The sequence below is a fragment of the Callithrix jacchus genome, chromosome 10, assembly GCF_049354715.1.
Source record: "Callithrix jacchus isolate 240 chromosome 10, calJac240_pri, whole genome shotgun sequence".
Lineage (NCBI taxonomy): Eukaryota > Metazoa > Chordata > Mammalia > Primates > Cebidae > Callithrix > Callithrix jacchus.
In genome coordinates this window covers 77,986,750-78,009,716 of record NC_133511.1, presented here as the reverse complement: position 1 = coordinate 78,009,716, position 22,967 = coordinate 77,986,750, and the positions used below count along the sequence as shown (strand labels likewise).

Below are 22,967 nucleotides of genomic sequence, written 5' to 3'. Positions count from 1 at the left end.
AGGCAGTGTCCAGTGGCTGGAGAGGATGGAGGTTGGCTCCCCACAGAGAGGAGGAGGTAGTGGGGCCAGCTCAACTTGGTAGAAAATGGAAAACTGGCGGCCTTCTACAGGGAAAGCAAAGCTCACAAACCTACCTAGAGGATTTCCAGAAAGCCAACCAGAGAATTCCATACCAGTGTCATTCATTCTGGCAATGGGTCACTTGTTATATGTGGAAAAACAAACAAATCATCAACAACAACAAAAGCGCTGACATTTTGGAGTGTGTAGCCATGCAAGGTACTTCACAAATATTTTAATCTCATCTCCAGATCAAGCTCTTGAAATAGGTATAATTACCTCCTTTATGTAGACTAAAGTACTAGGATTCATGAACTTGTCCGAGGCCACGCGGCTAGGATTTGAACCCCGGTCTTAGTGCTTTTTGTTTTTGCCTCTATCACCTGCATTCACAACATTCCCCCTGAGGTTTATTCTCAGAGTCCAGAGTCTTTGAACCCCCAAATCGAACACAAGGGGACTCCTAAAGGAAAGAGCTGGCAAAGTAGGATAGGAGGGGCAATAGTTAGCCTTGGCCAAATTTGACCATGGCCAAGTCTCTACAGTCCTGTGGGCCCTGTCTCTCCACATCCTGGTCACTTCTCAGCAGACTTCAGGAAGAGCAGAAGGGGAACAGGCACCAGGACATGCCTACACTATGTCTGGAAGGACCAACAGGGGGCTGGGGACAACAGCTGCCAAGGAGGTAAAAACTGAGGGCTGGAGGACAGGGAAAAAAGGGAGATGTACTGTTCATTCAATTTCCTTTGTACTGAGTATCTTACCATGCATCTGTATGTGTGTGTGGAGGTAAGTCCTATGCATCTATGCCGCGTGGGATGAGGACCACACATATATGTATATGTGGGAAAGTCACTTTTTAAAAAGTCCAAGATACAACAGACACACCCAAGCAAGACCAAGCAAGACCTTCTAAGTTCTCTGGTTGGGGCAAACCACCACCTCCTCCTCCTCCTCCTCCTCCTCCTCCTCCTCTTCCTCCTCCTCCTCCTCCTCTTACTCTTCCTCCTCCTCCTCCTCCTCTTCTCCCTCCTCCTCCTCCTATTCCTCCTCCTCCTCCTTCTCTTCCTCCTCCTCCTCCTCCCCCTCCTCCCCCTCCCCCCCCTCCCCGTTTTCCTTCCTCTTCCTCCTTCATAACAGTAACCTGCAGCAACTCCAGGCAGGTGGCTGGGAAGCTCTCCCAACATGGGCCCCAAGGCTCCAACTGCACAAGCCTCACAGGACATTCCCTGATGAAAAAGACTGACTGAATCCTCTCCCTGAGGGTCTGGAAGGAGGTCTGGAAATCCCTCTGTGTATTGTGTTCCTCTATTCTGTTTTCATTTCATTTCACCACCAGATACCTCCTTCCTACAAGCAGAGAGATCCTGATCTTATTACCTTTGCATCAAATTGTGCAAGGCCTGGCTGTCCTGAAACGTGGAGCTGACTTGACAGCAGCCACAAACTCTACACACATTACCCAACCCCCATTCTGCTCCTTTTGGATGAACAGTTGTACAGCAAGGGCTCAGCAACCAAGCCCCTGGCAGACCATGGGCCCACGCTATTCCAGAGAGCAGCTCTTGTTAGTGAGAGCTGCTTCTTCATCTCCCCCTACACCTCATTCTCCCGGCTCCAACACACGATACACTGAGATCCCACAAAGCTTCACCAGATAAGTCAGTATTCAGACAAGCGGCCAGGGCCAGCCATTCAGAGTCATGGGAGCAAAGAAGTAGTTTCTGCACTTCAACCTGTTGGTACCACGGCAGCAAGGCTAGAACAGGGTGTTTGTAGACTCCCACTCATGTCTCTGGCATGTGCTAGGCTTCTGGGCTGGGTGTGTTAGGAACTTGGGTCTGCAGATGTCCAATAAACCTGCTGTTGCAGTGGCTCAGTGACCGGGGACCACTGTCCAACCCCTTGCTGCCCTCCTCTTGCTGCCAGCAGAAAGAATGCCTGCATTAGACATACTCTCCTGACCAGTGAGGGAGAAAAACCTGAGCTCTAAACCAGCAGGAAGCACAGTTCTTGGGCCTGCCCTTACCTCTGTAATTCATCAAAGAAATCTAACCAAGCCTTGGAAGGAATGCAGGTGCCGCAAGGTTCAGAACAGCCACTGGGAGGCAGAGATTTGAGAGAAAAAGGCAGGCAGGGAATTTACCCTGATCCTCAGTGTAAAAACATTAGCCCAAATAAGAACAAATTAAAAATTTCAATCCTAAAATCACCAGCACGATCAACACACACACAGAGCTCCATGCCAGACACCCCTGAGATGGGCAGTTTGTCCCATGATGATGGTAGTGATGTTTAGATGCAAAGACAGGTAGAGTGCAGTGGCACTTCAGACACTATTCCATATATGGTCATCACAAAAGGCTCTTCATGTGAGACATGAGCAGCTGACAGAGAAGGGAAGCATCTCTAAACCAGACCCCGTGGTTGGCCCAATCCCACAATGAAAGTTTGTTCGTGAACAAAGGGCCAAAGTCACCTATCACTCCCACTGGCTCTGAATTTCTGAGGCCACGTGACTGATGCTTTAGGAAGAAGCCTTATCAGCCCAGGCCAGCTATGCCATCTACCTTTGGGGAGGGTGTAGGGAGAAAAACAGAAACTGGAGGAGGGAGGGGTCCAGGCACCCCAAAGTGAGGGAGCAGCACTTTCCCGGGAGGACAAGACCGTCCACCGGAGCCCAGAACTTCACTCTGCCTTGTCTTAGCACTCTGTGTCATTCTGTCCTCCCCTGGAAGACAGCCTTCCTGGGGAAGGGCTCAGCCTCCCTGAATAAAAAAGAAAAAATCAAAATCAAGAGCCAAACATTAGAAAGACTTCAGTTGGGGGATAGCAAGGGAGGAAGCAGAAAGGGAAAGAGGGTAGGGCTACATGGGTTTCACAGCTTCCTGTCTCCAAGCCCCAGCTTTCTTTATTTTCTAACTTTTAGAAAGTCTAACTTTTAGAAAGTATGTTCATTGTGAAAATAATGATCCAAGCAAATGTCAAAATCCCAATGGTGCTGTGGCTTTATCTGCATGTAAAACTGTACCAAATACATGTACAATTCTGTCTACATACTTCAAATTGGTTGAAAAGAGTCTTCTTTTTTAAGAAAATAAATATTTTGATTTTCCATCAAAAAAATAAAATATTTTGTCCTAAAAATTTTTGAAAAAAGTACTGAAAAGCAAAAGATAAAGGAAAAAATCAACTCTAGGAGTCAGAAGACTTAAATTTTTGTTAGATTTTCTCCTAGCGCAAAAGGCTGGGCCTGGCGGTGGTTCATACCTGTGATCCCAGTACTTTGAAAGGTCAAGGCAGGCAAATCACTTGATCTCAGGAGTTTGATACCAGCCTGGGCCACGTAACAAGACTTCATCTCTACTAAAAATAAAAAATAAAAATAAAAAGGCTGTCTGTGTTAAAAAGGAAAAAAAAAAGTTCCAAACAAACCATGTCTTCATGTTGAGGGCTGTTTGCAGGGAAGGGTCTTTGCTGTATGGGTAAAAGACACCTATCCAGGTGTCCAGCACTCCTGAGGACATCTGGTGAGAGAACCAGGTGTAAAGTTCATTACCAAGAGAAGCTGGCACATCTTCTCCTACCCTCTTGAGCCTCTGGCCTCCTTCATTAGGTCACCCACAAAGGTGCCAGTTGTGGCGCTCTATAGAGCAAATTCAGGCCGGACGCTTGAAGGTTATAAACACTCATTTCCATCACAACCTGCCCAGTTGTGGATGAACAGTGATTTGAAGAAGGCACCACAACTTGCCCAAGAGTAAGGCAGGTTAGAGAAGGCTCTGGAAGGCATGCGGGAAGCAGCACTGTCCAGAGAGAGAAGGAAGAAGAAAAGGTGAGTGGTCTCCACCAAGCCCAGTGCCAAGTTTCTGAGTCATAACATGATCATTCAAGTGGCAGAATTCCAAGCTTGGACAGAAGTGACCTCAGTCTCCATCAGCCCCACATGTGACCTGCGGAGGCCAGCTGCTGATCAAGGTACATATGCAGCTGTCTGTGCTCCCACCATCAACCAGCGCAGTGAGGGTGAGCAGCAAACAGTTCTATTATTTCAGGATGTTTACAGACTGACGCTTGCTGAGGAAATGTCCACACGTGAGCAAGACATTTTTTTAAAACCTCTTATCTAAGCACATGCACTGGAAGTCACACAAATCCATGACCAGGCTCATTAATTCAAAGCACATTTCCTGAGTGGCAATGACACAACTGGACAGATGCTCACAGAGCCTCTGTGTGTCCCAGACACGGTGCTCAGTGCTGAGGATCCAGTACAGCAAAGAGGTGGGCTCGTCTGAAGGGGCTCCCCATGCAGTGGGGGAGATAGGCAATTAACACAGAGGGTAACGGCTAGTTAAAGAGAGGGCGCTCCTCCAAACTAAGCCAGGCATAAGAGGACTAACAGCCTAATGAGGCATACAGACTGGATCCTCATTCAAACAAACCAACTCTAAAGGTCATTTCTGACACAATCAAGGATATCTGCATGTGGACACATGATGCCAAAGAATTACTGTTAATTCTGTTACATGCAGTAATGGGAGTGTGGTTTTGCAAGAGAATGTCCTTTTAAAGAGAGTTATATACCGGATTGTATAGAGGCAAAATGACATGGCATTAGACATTTGCTTTAAAATATTTCAGGAATATTCCTTTCAGAAGGAAAGAGGGAAAAAGAGAGAGAGGAAGCTAGCCTGGCATAATCTGAATGACTGTGGAAGCTGGGTAATGAGTATATGGGGCTAATTACACTATTAGGTTTTTGTGTGTGTGAAAGTGTTTGTAATATTTTTGAATAGACCACTGCAATACATCCTGGTAGATACCCTAATGGACATAGCGAGTATAAAAGCTAAGGAAATACAGAGCAAAGAGCACGGAGGACCTGTGAAACCAGAAAATAAATCTGCCAAGTTTATGAGTGTTTTAAATGCCATTTCATATTGAGGTGAGAAGACATGTTCATAACTAATGACAATATAGGGTGAGAAAGAGTAAGTACTGTAGCCCCCCTCATCCCAGAAAGATACATCCCAAGACCCCCAGTAGATGCCTGAAGCCTTGGATAGTACCAAATCCTATATATGCTATGTTTTTCCTATCTATATAGGACCGATGATGAAGTTGAATTTACAAATAAGGCACATTAAGAGATTACAACATTAGTGATAAAAATAAAACAATTATAACAATATACTATAATAAAAGTGATGTGAATGTGGTCTGTGTTTCTCTAAAAATACTATAATATTTTCAGACCAAGGCTAACTGTAACCCAAACCTCGAAAGGTGAAACCGCGACTAAGGGAAATGACTGCACAGCAGAGGAGCTGTGCCTGCCAAGCCTCCAGAGTTCAGAGATAGCCACAAGCTTTTCCTGCTTCCCATAGAGTTTAATTCTCCACACACACACCTCACTCATACATGCTATGTGAGACAGGCAAGTTGTAACCTTCCTTTCTTTTTTTATTTTTTTTTGTACTAGGACAGCAGTCTTGCTGTGTTGCCCAAGGTGGTCTTGAACTCCTGGCTTCAAGCAATCCTCCAACCTTGGCCTCCAAAGTGCTGGTTTTACAGGCATGAGCCACCACACCCGGCCAAGCTGTAACCTTTTTTGGGTCTCAGCTTCCTCATCTGTAAAATGCAATTAACCCTACTTACTTCTTCAGAAGCCAAATGAGACAATAGAATGATGTAAAGAATGAAATATCTCAGCATGATGAACAGTATTCTCTTCTCTGACTCTTTAAAGAACAGAGACTGTTAGCCTTCAGAGAGCATCTAGTATTAGCAACGTTCAACCCAGTTATCTCTTTCCTTTTTTTTTTTTTGAGACAGAGTTTCACTCTCATCACCCAGGCTGGAGTGCAACAGCGTGATCTCAGCTCACTGCAACCTCCGCCTCCTGAGTTCAAGCGATTCTCCTGCCTCAGCCTCCCGAGTAGCTGGGATTACAGGCATGTACCACCACACCCGGCTAATTTTGTATTTTTTAGCAGAGATGAGGTTTCTCCATATTGGTCAGGCTGGTCTGGAACTCCCAACCTCAGGTGATCTGCCTGCCTCAGACTCCCAAAGTGCTGAGATTACAGGTATGAGCCACCACGCCCGGCCAACCCAGTTATTATTTTACCCATACCACGTTTTGCCCTGCCAGAGCCAAGGCTTCCACCAAGAAGACAGGACCTCTAAACTTCAGCAGTGGGAAGCAAAAGGGGCAGGCCCATGGCTGGGGGGCAAACCCAGGTGTGGGTGTGGACATGGGTGGAGAGAATAGAAATACATCCCAGTTATAGGCAGAGAAGGAAGCTGGGATCATATGGCTGCTCCTTGCAGCCTGGGAATGGGCCTCCAATGGCTACAGCCACAACCAGGCATAGTTCTTAAAAACTAATTTATACTGAAGTATAATTGATTGGTATCAGTTATCATGATTTTCATGACAGCATGATTTTCCTTTGGAAGAGGGGATGAGCAGAAAGCCAGAGCCCGAAGCCTGAAGAAAGGAGGGGGGTAGAGATAAAAGTAATGGCATGTTTTTGTAGAGGTATGTTCAAACTGGATTTCAATTACCCCACAACCATAACCCTACACCCCAACACCTGCCCCCCAAAGCCCCACAAAAGTAGAATCAGTCCTAAGATAGAGGTTATTTCAGCTAACACAGTCCTCCTAGACTATCCCAGGAGCCAACTTCTCAGAGGTGAGGCCAGGTCAATGGTAGAAGCAGACTTCCATCCAAAATTGCACCCAATCCCTCCCCATGGCATTGTGGCCAACAGCATGCACTACCCTTGTCTAGGGGGAGGATAGGGTGGATACGGGGTTTGCAGGTTGAACAACCTGGCTAACCTGGGTCACTTCAACTGTTTCTCCAAAGAAGCATCCCCTGAAATCCTGGCGGAGAGCATCTTTCAGAGGCTGAGAGGCTCTAGTCAGCACCCTGTGGGGCCATGGTCCTGCACACCGCACACCACTTCCCACAGCCATGAAACAAGAGCACTGGACTTACACTGTCAGGGCCAGGACCCGGCTCAGACAGTGGCTGTATGGCCTTGGGCACCGGCCATACCTGAGCTTCTTCCCCATCTCTAAAATGGGGAGGGCAAAACTCAGCATTTTTGGAGAGTAACCATGAAATTGGCTGCAAAAGTGCCACAAGACAGGACCCATTGTCCAGTAGGCACTTAGTAAATCCGTCTTCTCTCTGCATGCAGAAAGCGAGTTCTTACTGTATTAAAGTCTGCAGGGCATCGCACCGGGCTGCCCTGGAGATTGGAGGACCACTTGTTGGGTTCACTGCCACAGGGAAGGGGGAGCAGGGCAGAGTGGGTGCATGTGTCAGGGAACCCGTCACATAAACGTTGGAGGACCAATTCGCCTCTGGCTTTTCTCCCGCGGGACCTGCCCACAAGGGGGCTGACTAGTGACTTCATCCTTCACCAAAATTATTGTAGACCGTGGTTAACAGGACAATGACAGCAAGAGAGTCTGCACACTGCTGCAGGCCTGGCGGGGCCCTACAGGCTTCCAAATAAAAGCTCTTTCCGCTTTAAGAACCCAGGCCTCAGAATAAACAATGTGGAAGGAGACGCGTTTACTCTGGTTTCAACATCCCCTCTTCCCCATCCAGTAAAAGCCGTTCCCAGCTCTGCCAGTGAGACTGGTGATGAATAAAATTAACCCCACCTGCCCCGTCCGGCCCGGCAGGGGTTTAGACGCTGTGGGCAAGATCCCACCTCTCGCCAGGGCCAGCCAGGCACCCACAGGGCGGGCGCCGCGGACACCCTGCGGGGGTGCTCCTGGGCCTGGAGCGAGCGCGAGTTCCCAGGGATGCGGGGGACGCGATGTAGAGCGGACGGCGCCGCGGCCCCTCGGACTACTGCCACGACCCTATCCCGACTCCGCTCCAGCACGCAGCCGGCCAGGCCACTGACATTTGGCCCAACTTAACTTCCTGTTACTAAGGAGGGAGGGGATAAGGGAGAAGGGAAAGGGCGCCCAGTGAAGAGCTGGAAAGGGGCGTGAAAGGCTCGGAGCCCCAGTCCTGGGAAGTTTGGGGATGGTCTTCTGCATCCCCGGTGACAGGAGGCACGGCAGGCGCGTCACTCCCACGCCGGGTTGGGGTTTGGGATTTTCTAGGCTTAGAACTGCAGGGTTTGGGTGCTGGCGGGGCGGAGTAAGAGGTAGTTCTAGGTGCCGGTGGGAGGCTTTTATTGCATTCTAATTGGTTCAGAGGCCAGTCAGGGCCGCCCCGGGCTTCCCTGCAGCGCCACCTGCTCGCTGCGCGCCCCTCCGGGTGGGTTTGAGGCCGAGGATGCTGCGGTCGCACCTGACCCTACCGGGCGCCGGACAGGGCGCAGAGTCCAGCCGGGGCTGGCAAGGTCCCCACCCGCGCCCGTCCGCCCGCCCTCCGCACCCGGAGCCCAGCGCCGCCCCCGCCTTACCGAAAGGCGCGGGCCGCCCGGCCCTGGGTTAGCGCCTGCCTCCGCCCTGACCGCGGGCGCTGCGATCCGGCCCCGCGGGCCGCTGGAGAAGCTGGGAGCAAGCGAGGCGGCCCCGCGCAGGCTTAGCCAGCCGAGCGCCTGCGGTTCTGCTAGGAGCGGCGGACCGGGCTGGGGAACGCCCCCGACGGCGGCGCGGCCAATGACAGGGCAGCACGAGCCCGCCCCGCCCCCGTGGGGCCGGCTGTCACCGCCGCTGCCGCCAGCGCACGTGGGCTGTAGCCCAGCCCAGGGCGCAGGGAGGGGCCGGGCGCTCCCACCCTGACCCGCGCAGGTTGGAGACCAGCGGAGGGCTGATGGGAGCGGGGCGTGGTGGCGCTGCGGGATGAAACCCCCGATGTTGGTATGCCAGTATCAAGGGAGCGGCGAGGGCTGGGCCTCACGCTCCTCGGTCTAGCCAGCTGGAAAGCAAGTCACCGCGTCCCCTTTCGGACCTGGGGGAGCAGCATGGCACTTCTAGTGCCGACTGTGTACTTCCTGTGGACCTCCCTCTTTGCTTGGCTCCCTGACCACTCTGAGCTTCCGCAGACCTTCCTGCTGGCTAATAGGATCTTCCCCTCCTCTGGCCTTGCTTAGGATGAAGCTGTTGGGAAGAGGGTGGTGTTGCAGATCACCTATGTTACCTTGGTCAATCACCTACACACCCTCTACCTTTAGCTGTCAGATTACTATCTTAATCTCTGCGCAGCAGCCACCTTCCCGGGTTGCCCTTACCCCACACAGCTCCAGAGAGCACCATTCACAGACAACGCAGTGTGAATGGAGTGGGGCCTAGTGAGTGATCAGAAGCACTCTGTAGACTATAAGTACTGTAAAACACCTTGTGCAGACAGCTCTTGTAGCAGTTATCATGAAATGGGCAGGAGCCATGTCTAACTCACCTCTGGAATCTAGAGCCTATCACAGGGCTTGGCCCAGTGTAAGCATCAATAAGCGTTCTTGGAACTGAGCTACCTAGGCAGAGGAAAACAGGCAGGCTTCAGCAGTGAGAAACAGTATTGTGGCTCCAGGCTGCTGGAATTTTCACAACACAAGACCACCTCCAGGAGATACCACGTTCCCTGGCCAGACAAGTGCAAACAGAACAGTTTGCCTCCCAAAACCTGCAGCTTATTTTTTTTCTCTCTACTCTCTACTTCTTGATCTCAGCCCTTTGGGGTTTTCTAGGGATTGTCCTACCTGGCAGCTCTCTTAGCTCTCGCTTCAGAATTCAATCAACTTCCTGTAGATGAACTTTCCAGCAAAAGCTGTCCCTGCCCGGTTTGCAAGGCCCAGTCAGCATGGACTCTCAGAGGGGCAACACTCTCATGGAAATCTGCCTGTGATGCCAGCCGGGGGTGTGCCCTTCACATGTGATCTCATCTAAGCCTGGCTCAAGAGGTATGTATTTTATCATCATCCCCTTTCACAGATGTGGAAACTGAGACCAGTGAGGTAAAGAAACTGGTCAAGCTCACATGGTTAGTAAGTATCAGGGTTTGGATTTGAGCCAGCTCTGGTTCCAGAATCTGTGTGCCTAACCACTCTGTGCTGGGGCCTCTACAGTGCTGCCCATGCCTCTGGGGTACTGGGCAGGTCCAGTCTAACACTGAAAGAGCTGCTCTGGGCCTGACCCACTCCCAGTCTATCCAACATTCTGTCAAGCCCAGGCCAGAGCACCATAAGGGAGAGGAGATTCCACCGGCCTGGCCCTACCTTATTTGGAAGAGTGATATACAAAACCCAAGGCAGTGAGGAGCTTCAGGAAGCAGTATTACAACTGTCCCCACCTTGACTGCACTGGACATAAAACCTCTTGCTATTGGCCTGGACCTGAGACACCCATGTTGTGGATGGAAATGGAGACAGAGTCATTCATTCATTTAACAAACCCTACTGTGAACCAAATGTCCTTACTGCACTCATGCAACTCATAACGCAACAAATGAATAAACAGAAATACACAACACTGGCTGGACATGGTGGCTCAGGCCTGTAATCCCAGCACTTGGGAGGCTGAGGTGGGCAGATCACGTGAGGGCAGGAGTTCAAGACCAGTGCGGCCAACATGGTGAAAACCCCATCTCCACTAAAAATGCAAACATTATCTGGGCATCATGGCACATGCCTATAATCCCAGCTGCTCAGGGGGCTAAGGCAGGAGAATCACTTGAACCTGGGAGGCGGAGGTTGCAGTGAGCTGGGATCATGCCACTGTACTCCAGCCTGGGCAACAGCGAGACTCCATCTCAAAAAAAAAAAAAAGTACACAATGCTTTGGAAGCTGTATTCTTACTCTTATTTTTTTTTTCTTTTACAGTTTTATTACCTTATCAATAGCACAACATTCTGCCTTCAGATTAAAACAAGCTTAACACTATTTCAGGAACACTGTGGGCCAACCAAGTTTAACAAAGAAACAAAGATAGTTTTGCTCAGCACAGAAGTTCCAGCGACTCAAAAATGAGAACTTACCAATGCATTCCCAAAACCTCTGCCTCCTCTCCCCTATCCTACTCACAATCTTTTTAACTCAGGGGTTTCAGATAAGAAAGACCCTTGCTAGGTGGGTCTCAGGGCTGAGAGGTGAGCATTTCCTTGAATGCAGGGCAACCTGGGAACTGAGAAGGGCTAACTGCATGGAGAGAGATAAATCTGGGGACTTCCTGAGCCCGTGGCCAGAGCCACTCACCACCTCACACAAGCCACCCTTGCTGACCATGTTCCTGGGGAGGGGTGGTGAAGAGGAATGGGTTAAGGATGTCACAACTCACCTTCCTCTGGACTAAGCAGTCACCATGGGATGTTCTGTATGTCTAAGGGTTATGCAACTCAGCTCTTCGAATAAAAGTACAATGTTTAGGCAAACTTTAGAGGAATGTTTACCTAATCCCTTACCTAGCAGATGAAAGGAGGTAAGTGGCTAGGCGTGGTGGCTCATGCCTGTAAGCCCAACACTTTGGGAAGCTGAGGTGGGCAGATCACTTGGGTCAGGAGTTCAAGACCAGCATGGCCAACATGGTGAAACCCTGTCTCTACCAAAACCACAAAAATTAGCTGGGCATGGTGGCACACACCTGTAATCCCAGTTACTTGGAAGGCTGAGGCTGGAGAATTGCTTGAACCCAGAAGGTGGAGGTTACAGTGAACTGAGTTCACATCACTGCACTCCAGCCTGGGCGACAGAGCAAGACTCTGTCTCAAAAAAGAAAGAAAGAAAGAAAGAGAGAGAGAAAGCAAAGAAGAAGAAAGAACAAGGAAGGAAGGAAGAGAGGGAGGGAGGGAGGGAGGGAGGGAGGGAGGGAAAGAGGAAAAAAGGAAGGAAGAGAAAAGAAAAGGAGGCCAGTTGCAGTGGCTCATGCCTGTAATCCCAACACTTTGGGAGGCAGAAGCAGGCGGATCACCTGAGGTCAGGAGTTTGAGACCAGCCTGGTCAACATGGTGAAACCCCGTCTCTGCTGAAAATACAAAAATTAGCTGGGTATTGTGACACATGCCTGTAATCCCAGCTCCTTGGGAGGCTGAGGCAGGAGAAATGCTTGAAACCAGGAGGCAGAAGTTGCAGTGAGCCAAGATCACACCACTGCACTCCATGCCTGGAGTGACAAGAGCAAAACTCCATCTCAAAAGAAAAAGGAAAGAAAGAAATGGAGGCCCGGAGACAGAAGAATGCTTCTGATGGCCACAGAGTGAGTAAATAAGTGCGCACCAGGCGTGCAATGTCCCTTTCTCACTCTTAGCATCCCAGGCAAACTAACTTAATCTCCTCATGCAGCAGTTCAGTAGTCTATATTTAAAAGCCACCTCTTCCCCAGGCCACTTTTCCAGGATGCTGCTTGTGGAGGTTGTCTGGGAGATGCAGATGGCCACTTAGCATCAGAGGGAGGAAGAGAAGGAAGGCCCAGATTCATCCCTAAATATAGCTTCATCTCAAACGGAAGCAATGGCCTCCACAGCACCATGCATGCCTCCCCCTGTAAGAACCCAGCTGGTGCTTGCGGGCATCATTGGTTATCTACCTGATGGTGTTCAGAGGGCTGTGGGGGCGGCAGTTCTGGCTTCCTTTTATTTGCAGCCTAGCAATATGCTTAAGGAAAGGTCAGAGTTGAACTAAGTGGAATCCTGATGAGAGATTTTCTGTAATGAAGCCAGGGTGCCCCTCGAGATGTTTGAATGGCAGAGAAGAGAGTTGCACTGAGTTCCGGATCTCTTCCTGAAGACCACAGATTCCAGAGAAGCATAAAAGAGTGAGTGTGGTTCTCACTGGCTTCCTCCCTAAGCTGCTATCAAAGGGCTTTGGTCTTTCTGAAGGAAGAGGAAGGCTGGTATCTAGACAGAGTCCAGTGACCTTGTTAAATAATGAAAAAGGGCTGACCGGCCCTTGGGGGCTGTCCTTGGAGGACTTTCTAAGCCAGGAAGTGGAAACATTTGTATCTCCCGCAGACAGACTCAGCAGCCTGTGAGAAGCAAGATCCCTGGGGCCTTGTTCTAGCTCTTTATCATCTTTATAGACCCCAGAACAAACCGCTTGTTCATGGATAAAACATCTAAAAGTTTTCAAGGTCACTAAAAACTCATCAGGCCCACTACACTTTCAGTGCTTTTCCAGAGGTGGTTTAGAGAAAAATGGCACCTGTCTGGGACCTGCGGAAGCCAGTAATGCCCTCAGAGGCACCCCAGCACTTTGGGTAATGTGTGATGTTGCCAGCAATGGTGAGAAAGTCAGTGCTGGATAGCTGAGAGCTGTGGCTGCAGGCAGGTGGTGACATCCCAGCCAAATGTAGCAACCAGAGCAAACAGAGGCAGAGTGAGTGTGCAGAAGAGAGGGGAAGAAACATAGGTCATGTAAGCAGTCCAGCGTCCGCTGCAGATAGACTGGGGATTCACAATAGAGATCAAACAATGCCACAACCCAGAGCCCCCTCATGGCAGGCTGGGCCACACCTGCAGCGTGGGCAGACTCCAGTCCACACAGACCCGAACGAAGCCCATTCCAGAACTGCTGTAACTGATGGATCTTGGGAGACAGTGCTCAACTTGTGCTTCCAAACCCTCCACAGAGCAGCTGGCTAGAGGCAAGGACAGGAATATTCTTCTCTGTTCTAGTCCAAGGAGGGGACTCAGTCAAGTTCACCTGTCTATGCACCCATCATGTGTCCATCCTAGAAGTATGTACAGTGCATACTTATGCTGGAGGTGTCATAGCCAAGTCATTAATAGTACAGACTCTGAAGTCAAGATGACTGGGTTTGGATCCCAGTTCTGCCACTTATTAACTGTGTGACCTTGAGCAAATGATTTAACCTCCTTGTGCAGCAGGTAGTAGGGGAGTAGTAATGGGGGGATACATGCTAAAACAGTGCCAGGCACATAGTAAATGATATGTAAAGGTTTTGTGAGTAAATAAACTTGGTAATGATACCAATAAGGGTATAGAGAACAATAGTCTATAGGAGGCATCAATTCTGTAAGCAGCTCCTGGTCAGGGACTTGCCTAGTTCCCAGGCTCAGACTCGTGTATATGTTATAAAGGCAGTTATTATTTTCTTTTTTTTTCTCGTTATTTTTTCATTGCCATGAGAAAGCAAAGCAGGTATTATTTTCATCCACTCTTAGAGATGAGAAAATGGGATCTTGGAGAAGTGAAGCCACTGGCCCAGAGTCTCCTGGGAGCCAGCATCCGGCAGAATGAATGGAACTGGTGGACTTCCAAGTCCATGCTCTTTACACTTCCCAATATCACCTCCCCAGATCTATCTGGGATGCTGGGGGACAGTGAAGAGGCTGAGGGGAGTGGGAAGACTGGACAGAGGAGGCACCCCTTCCATTGAGCTATGAGAGATGAGAGGCAGGCAGATGGGAAGGAGTATGGTGAGTGCTAGGACAGGGAGCAACTGAAACAAAATCAGAGATGAGGGACAGAGCCAGGAACTGCAAAGGATTCCTTCATTCACTCATTGAGCAGAGGCTGACTGAGTGCCTGCCACGTTCCACACACTATTCTTGGTGGAGGGGATGGAGCAGGGAATCAAAGATGAGAATAATCCAAGATGAAGCTAGAGAGGTGGCAAGACCATATAGCAGACTGCAGAAGCTAGTTGTATGTCAGGGAAGGAATTCATTGCCAGAGCCTCCATTCCCCCTTGTTTGGGTAACTTCCCTGCCTTCCTGGCAACAGGACTGGACACAGTTCCCAGGCCTGGCCAACCATCCAATATAGTGATCAGTCCAACAGACAAGCCCATGATCCAAGCAGAATTCTTCTTGAAGACCAGTGTGTGGATACAGAGTGAGAGAGGCCCTCTTTCCATGAAAGTTAGGGCCACCAGCATTTGTGTGCCATGTGTAATGGAGGAAACCTGTCCACAAAAAGAGAGACAGAGACTCTTATAACTGAGGACTGCAGGGGGGAAGCTCCAGCCACCTTTCTCTGCAGTTGTCTCAGCTCTGCCCTCCTCTGCGCTGGCTTCTCTTCAGACTGGTTTTCCTCCTGGTAGCAAGTGCCATGCCCTCACTGCCACACACTTCCTTATCCAAAAGAGCATATTTCTGGCCCAGCATTCCAAGCATGGTCCTGAGCTTCATCGGATTGGAGTGGGTCACATGCCCACTTGAACTGGTGCCATAGCCAGAGGAATGGACTGTGCTGATTGTCCATGTCAGTCAAGGCCCCCTCCTGGAGCTGGGGTGGGCTCAGCTTCCCTGAGACCCATGGGCTGCATGGGAGAAGGAGAACACCTGAGTGAAAGCTGAGAGCAATTAGGAAAGGAGAAGGGACACATGGATATATGTCAGGTAGATCTAGCACGGGCAGTTAGTTTCCATATTTGCCAGTGGCTTTCTAATGCAAACATCTCAGACTCCACCTGAGGGTTCTCTCGTAGCCTCAGCAGCAACCAGAAATGTAGGTGATTTAACACCATGGGGAGCAATCTTCAACACAGTGTGGGCAAGGGTTGTGCATATATATCTGCAATTTCTCACCCCTCCGGGGGGAAATATCTTGGAGGTGGGTTCACTCTAGCTCTGACTCAGAGAGCACCAACAGGACTGGGCCCCAAGTGTCCACAGTAGTAGCCCACATTGGCTTCCTCCTTGTCACTTCTCCATCACACTTCCCCAGTACCTTACAGTGCTTCCTGGGGTTACTTCCCAATAAACTGCAGACATTCAGACTCATCCCAGGGTCGGCTTTTGCAGAAACGCACGTGAAGACAGGAACAAGTCTTCTGCGCCCTGGATTTTAAAACCCTTGAGGAGAGGCTCCTCCGTGTGGTATGCAACATCGTAACCTCAGCGCACATTGCTTAAACAGCACCCAGCAGGTGGGAGGTGTTAGGAAATGTTTCTTGAAGGAATAAAAGGAAACTATTTAAAAACAAACAAAAAATAGACTAGACAAGTGCTTGTACCACCCAGCCACTATTTCTGCAATGAGCCTAAGCCTGCATTGGCTTTTGGTAAAGCCATAGGCATAGACATGGGCCCATATGAAATTTCAGAGGAATTTATACCTTTTACCTCTGGGAAAGTTACATCATCCTGACCGCCTTCCCTATTAACCCCTCCAGACCCCTACTTTCACACATTCACCCTCCCATTAAGCTGCTCTCTAAGTGCAGTACATTTCGTAGTGGATTAACACTTTCAAATGAAAATTAAATTCCTGCCTAACTACTTTTCTCTTAAAAGCTTTCTCCTAGGAACAGGCTTAGGTGGCAAGAGACCACCTAGGGCAGCCCTGGCTCTGATTAGTTCAGAAGGGGTGTTCTCCTCCTTTGCAGGTGAGTGAGATCCGCAGGGGCATTCCAAGTATTACTGTGATGGAACCGAGTCCCCAAATAGAAAAGCCCAAACCAGCTTCACTGGTCAAACTCCGATGATAAGAGTCCAGGCTCCAACAACCTGGGTTCCAACCTATGTGCTCCCTAATGGTGTGACTTGGAGCAAGCCAGTAGATGGAGATAATGACTCTGACTTTGTAAGATCAGAGCATAGATCAAATAAGTCATATGTAAAGGCTCTCAATTAATATTAGTTGCCTTCCCTCCTATTTTTAAGTGTGGTGGTTTTGTATTATAGCAACTTGCTAAATTAGACCTGTTTTCCAGAATTGCCTTTCCTGGGTGGTTCTGAATTAGGACTGGCCATCAGGGATATTTGCATGAGCTTAGGAAGCAATCTTTTTTTTTTTTTTTTTTTTTTTTGAGCAGAGTCTCACTCTGTTGCCCAGGCTGGAGTGCAGTGGTGTGATCTTGGCTCACTGCAACCTCTGCCTCCCAGGTTCAAGCAAATTCTCGTTCCTCAGCCTCCTGAATAGCTGCGATTACAGGTGTGCACTACCACACCTGGCTAATTTTTGTATTTTTAGTAGAGACAGGGTTTCACCACGTTGGCCAGGCTGGTCTCGAACCCCTTACCTCAGGTGATCTGCCCACCTTGCCCTCCCAAAGTGCTGGGATTACAGGCATGAGCCACTGCACCTGGCCGTAGGAAGCAATCTTTATGTCAGGTCAGCAAAGGGCACCAGGCAACACTGCCGCTCAGGCGTGTTGCTGGCACCGGGCAGTTGCCAGGCTTCCAGCTCCTGCAGCTCATGCAGATTCTCCTCCTCCAGCTTTGCTGAATCTAGGGCCAGGCTTTCACCTATTTGGTGAAAGGTGCCATCTTCTTCTAAGGGTCAACACATCATCCAAGTTAGAAGTGGTGAGAAATAGACACGAGTTCCACCTTCTCCTCAAGGGATCCATTTGTCCAAGTTGCAGCTGGCTCTTGATTTGCCCCTCTTCACATCGGGCTTTCCTCTCACTTGATGACCCTGTGGATCTACAGCAATTTAGGTCCACTAGGAAACACTGAGGCAACAGCTTTCTGCAGATCTCTTTGCAGCTCCCACAATTACGTGAACTCTAATCCCTACAGTAATTTCCTCTTCTACATATTAACGATCTTGCTTCCCGGATCAAACCTTAACTGATACATAAAAACTGCCATTTTTCAAGAGCCTACAATGGGCCCATATATTACCTTATTTATCTTCACAACATCCACATAACAGGCTGAGATTTTCAACTCCATTCTACACTTGGGGAAACCAAAGACCAGGGTGGTTAAGTCCTAGTAACGGGCAGAACTAGGATTCAAACCCTGGTCTCTCCATCTCCTAAGCCTCAGCTCTTATCACTTAGTCCCTCTGAAACTTATCAGAAGCACATGTCTCATTAGCAGCAAAACTACTGCAAATGTGATGTATACTTATTAGAAATAGGAAAAACTTTTAGATATATCCAAAGACATTGCCAAAGAAATGGCAAAAAAAAAAAAGTAGGCCACCCCCTCCCAAAAGATAGTAAAATGGTGATGAAAGGAAAGGAAATGCCCATCAGGTAAATGGCAGACGGGGCGATATCACAAGTGCGGTGGTCTGATACTTCTGTGTAAGGCAAGGCTGAAAAGAAATTTGACTTCTGGCAGAAATGCAATAGTTGTTTCTCTGCACAGTTTACCACTCAGCATTCTTCCCACTGGCCAACAATCTCTGACAGTCCAACTGGGAGAAAATCAAAGAAGCCATTGAGTGAAGGCTGCGCTGGGTCTGTGCCCAAGAGTCACAGGATCCCAGAACAAAGTGGGAAGGCACGAGCCACAGCGGCCTTCTAAGAATGCCTGAACGGCCAGCCCTCGAGGTTTTCTATTTCCCTAAGGACCGAGGGAAGCATCTTAAAACAAGGCTATAGCTGCTCTGTGGACAGCAGAGAGCAAAGCAAACTTATGTTGCATGGTTCACTCTGGGCAGAGGAGGAGGAATGGGCAAGGGGTAGACCAGAAAACAAATGGCATGAAACATCACCCTATTGATCTAGCCTGCCTGGCCATTCCTCCCCATCCCTGCTGGGCTCGGCTTCAGGCTTGATGTGCCCCTTCTAAAAGGCTCCCCCTGTTCCTTTCCACCCAGCGAGAAGACTGTGCTACAGGTCATCACCTTGAAAAGTTTTCCTTATTGCCCCAGTTCATGCTCCTTCCACATTCTGCAAACAGACTCACCCACGTCCCTGCGAAGTTTCACATCCTCTCTAGCGGTTGCTTACATGACTGTGACATCTCCTTCAGAGAAGCACCCTACCTCTAATATCTTTTCTTCTTTGTATTAAAAATAAGCTTTATTTTTTTTATAATCAAAGCTGTGCCCAATTAAAAAGATCAATCAAAAGGAATAATTTTGAGAAAAGATATCCTCATTATCCAGGGACTAGGGCCATTACACCTGGAGAATATGATCAGTTCACATTATCAGCATATGCACTCAATTCAATCTTGTAGCTGCAGAGGCCAGATGAGAGAGTTAAGGGTTTGGGCTTGTTAAACCAGCTTGGGGTGGAATCTAAAATCTAGCAGTAACACCTTTAATAAATTAGTCTCTCTGATCCTCAGCTTTCTCTTTCATCAAATAGGGGTAGTGAAGTTGTTATAAAGTTGGCCAGCTGTGGTGGCTCACGCTGTAATCCCAGCACTTTGGGAGGCTGAGGTGGGCAGATTATTTGAGGCCAGGAGTTCGAGACCAGCCGGCCAATATAGTGAAACTGTCTCTACTAAAAACACAAAAATTAGCCAGGTTTGGTGGCACACACCTGTAAATCCAGCTTCTCAGGAGGCTGAGGCATGAGAATCTCTTGAACCTGGGAGGCAGAGGTTGCAGTGAGCTGAGGTTATGCCACTGCACTCCAGCCTGGGTAACAGAGCAAGACCCTGTCTCAAAAAAAATTAAATAAAATTCAAAGTAAATTGTGCAACCACCACTATCTGGCTCCAGAACATTTTTCTTTCTTATATGGGAGCTGCTTCATACATAGTTTCAGAACATTTTTATCACCCCGAAAGGAAACCCACGCCCATTAAACAGTCACTCCACTCCCCCTTCCTCCTGGGCCCCAGCAACTGCTAATCTGCTTTCTGTCTATGGAAAAATCACTATCTTTTATCTTCAGCATTTCTCTCTCCTTTAGTGTTTCCTACAGCTTTCATTGTAGTCAAACTTCTCTCATCGAACGAAGAAAAGGAAATAAATCACAAAAATAATGAAAAAAGATTTGACACATCTACTTGAGCCACTGCCCTCTTACCACCAAACTTCTTTTTTTTTTTTTTTTGAAACAGAGTTCTCTGCTGTGTCACGCAGGCTGGAGTGCAGTGGTGCTATCTTGGCTCACTGTAACCTCCGCCTCCCGGGTTTCAGCAATTCTCCCGCCTCGGCCTCCCAAGTAGCTGAGATTACAGGCACCCACTACCACGCCCAGCTAACTTCTGTCCCAGCTATCATATGGGCACTGGAATTCCAGCTGTCTCCCAAATTCCAGATTCATGTTCATTTGCCCTTGGACGTTGCTTCCTGGATGTCTTCAACACATCTCAAAGTCAATGTGTCCAAAACCCTCTTAATGATCTACATTCCTTTTTGAGATGGAATCTCGCTCTGTCGCCAGGCTGGAGTGCAATGGCATGATCTCGGCTCACTGAAACCTCTGCCTCCTGGGTTCAAGCGATTTTCTTGCCTCAGCCTCCTGAGTAGCTGGGACTTACAGACGCACACCACAACACCCAGCTAATTTTTCTAAGTAGAGACGGAGTTTCACCATGTCAGCCAGGATGGTCTCAATCTCTTGACCTCGTGATCTGCCCACCTTGGCCTCCCAAAGTTCTGGGATTACAGGCGTGAGCCACCTCACCCAGCCAATGATCTATATTCCTAATCTCACTGATGGTATCACCATCCGCCCCACTTCCTGAACTAGAATTCTTAGTGGTTCTCCTGTGGTTCTGGGGTTTCTCTCTTTGTCTAAATCTTATTTTCCAATTGGTTAACAAATCCTTTAAATTATAGTTCAGAAAGATCTCTTGAATTCTCTCCATCCTTTTCATCCCTGTTGCTGCTGTCTTAGTTTAGGTACCCAATATCTCTTCTCTGAACAATATCTCTTCTCTGAACAACTACAATTACCTTTTTAAAAAGAGACTGAGTTGAATTCTGTCACCCAGGCTAGAGTGCAGTGGTGTGATCAGAGCTCAATGCAGCTTCCAACTCCCGGGGCTCAAGTGATCCTCCCGCCTCAGCTTCCTGAGTAGCTCACACTACAGGCATGAACCACCACACACAACTAATTTCTCTCTCTTTCCCCCGCCCCCCCCCCCCACTCTCTTTTAATGCATAGGATCTTGAACTCCAGGGCTCAAGTCCCATTCAGATTGCTCCTTCCTACTGTGCTATTCCTAGCCTTTTCCAGAAAACCTCCATTTTAGCATTTGTCACAGTATGGCCATTTACCTGTCTCCTGTTCTCCTGCCTTGGCCTGCAAAGCACTGGGATTTCAGGTGTGAGCCACTGTACCCAGCCTAGAATTACCTTTTTAAAAAATTCCCCACCAAGTGCGATGGCTCACACCTGTAATCCCAGCACTTTGGGGCCAAGGCGGGAGGATGGCTTCAGCCCAGGAGTTCAAGATCAGCCTGGTCAACATAGCAAAACCCCATCTCTACTAAAAATAGAAAAAATTAGCTGGGCGTGTTGGTGCATGCCTCTAGTCCCAGCTACTCTGAAGGCTGAGGCACAAGAATCGCTTGAAACTGGGAGGTGGAGGTTGCAGTGAGCTGAGATCCTGCACTACACTCCAGCCTGCATGACAGAGCAAGACTGTGTCTAAAAAAAAAAAAAAAAAAGTTACTTATGTCCTTTTTATAACTGGTGGAGTGGTACCTTAAGATACAAAGTCATCTTGTCTTTCTCCTATTTAAATATCTCTACCTCTTAGAAAATACAGCGAATCTCATCTGTCTAGCCCTGACAACCTCTTCACCCTCATCTCCCAGGATGTATAGGTTCTGCTACAAATCCTCCACTCTCTACCACAGGCTTCTAGATGAGGCTGCCTCCAATTTCTGACCCAGAGGTGGGACACATGACTAGATTAAGTCTCTGCATCTGTGGACTCAGTCCTAAACCAGAGCCAATGAAATGCATTCCTGCGTTTTTCACTGATAAGAACCTCAGACCTCTTTGCACAGGATGTGAAGGAAATAGGAACAGAGATGGGAACTGCTGCATCTTGCAACCAAGGGGAGACTTAGAATGAAACTACCACTAGGGAAAAAGGAAAACATCCCGGTGACATCTTTCGAGACCTGAATCAAACCCTATCCACAGCTATATAGCCTTTGACCACCTTTTAAAAATGTAATGTAAGCCAACACACAGCTCCTCCCTTTATGGTAGATGCGTCGGTGCATGGTAGACATACCTGACAGTGATAACTTATGCATACCCTAAGAATGACCCTGTATGACAGGTGCACCTGAATGTGTGTTTAGAGTTCCAAGCTAAGGAATCCCGGAAGGGCCAACCCGAAGACTCATTCCTTATCAATGAGGAACATCTGAGCCCCCCAGCCCGGCCACAATTCCATACACAGGATCCAGGCCCTTTTGTCGGGGTTAAATGAAGTTTGTCGGGTGGAGGTTGTTAGGGGGAGGGTGTAAAGTGACAGTTCTATGTCAACTGCACACTTTTGCAAGCAGTGTGGTTCTTCTGCCCAGTCTGCCCCCACTGGACTCTCCCCCTTGTTTGTGAGCCCCCAGTTAAACCCTATGTCTCGTTTGCTGGCTCTGGGTCTCTTCTTCAGCCTCTTGAAGCTGGTGCCATCTCTATGGGAGTTGATAGGGGTTTGGCACAACACCTCCTTACCCACTTCATTTTCTATTCTCAAGATAGTTTGAGTTGGGATTTGTGTTGTTACAAACCAAACTCTCCACTCATTACCCTTGAAGCCAGTGTTTCCCAAATTTTGTTGAACATTAGAATCACCTGGAGAGCTTTTAAACCCCACCCCCTATCAATTAAGTCATAATGTCTTGGGGTGGGAACCAGGAATTGGTAGTTTTTAAAGATCTCGGGTGATCCTAATGCATGGCGAAATTTGGGAACCACCGCTATGAGCAAAGTGAGCAGCTTCCTTTGGGCCTCCTTGGCCCCTGCCCGCCAATTTACCACAGCTCTTCTCACACTATGCTGCAGGCCTGCCTCCCCTTCTGGACCTCGAGCATCTCAATGGCAGACTCATGTCTCTCCCTTCTTTGTCTTGTACGTGGTAGACCCTCAGTAAGTGTTAAATAATGAAGAAATGAATGAATCAGTAAGTGAGATAGGCCCATGCAACGTTCTTGTGTATTTTTTTCATTCAAGGTAACTTGTCATGAGCACAAGGTTTAAAGTGGGAGAAAAAGGTGTAAGAGCATATCTTTGCCCAAATCCTGGTGATCCAGGGCAAATCCTCTGCTGTTCAGGGCCTCTTTGACCTCATCCATAAAATGTGAATAACAATAGCACTTGCATCACAGTGATGTTCATGTAAAACTTCTACATACTGCATTGCTGCA

The 22,967-nt window shown here is 48.6% G+C and overlaps 1 protein-coding gene across 50 annotated transcripts in view; it reads right to left on the bottom strand.

Annotated features, from left to right (window-relative positions):
- The window catches only part of MICAL2 (microtubule associated monooxygenase, calponin and LIM domain containing 2), a 261,902-nt gene extending 253,271 nt beyond the window's left edge, over nt 1-8,631 (bottom strand). For all 50 annotated transcript variants that reach the window (XM_078340519.1, XM_078340524.1, XM_054242079.2 and 47 more), the window contains exon 1: nt 8,508-8,631. The gene's annotated coding sequence lies outside the window, so the exon portion shown is untranslated. The remainder of the gene's footprint in view (nt 1-8,507) is intronic.
- Nucleotides 8,632-22,967: the final 14,336 nt, after the last annotated feature.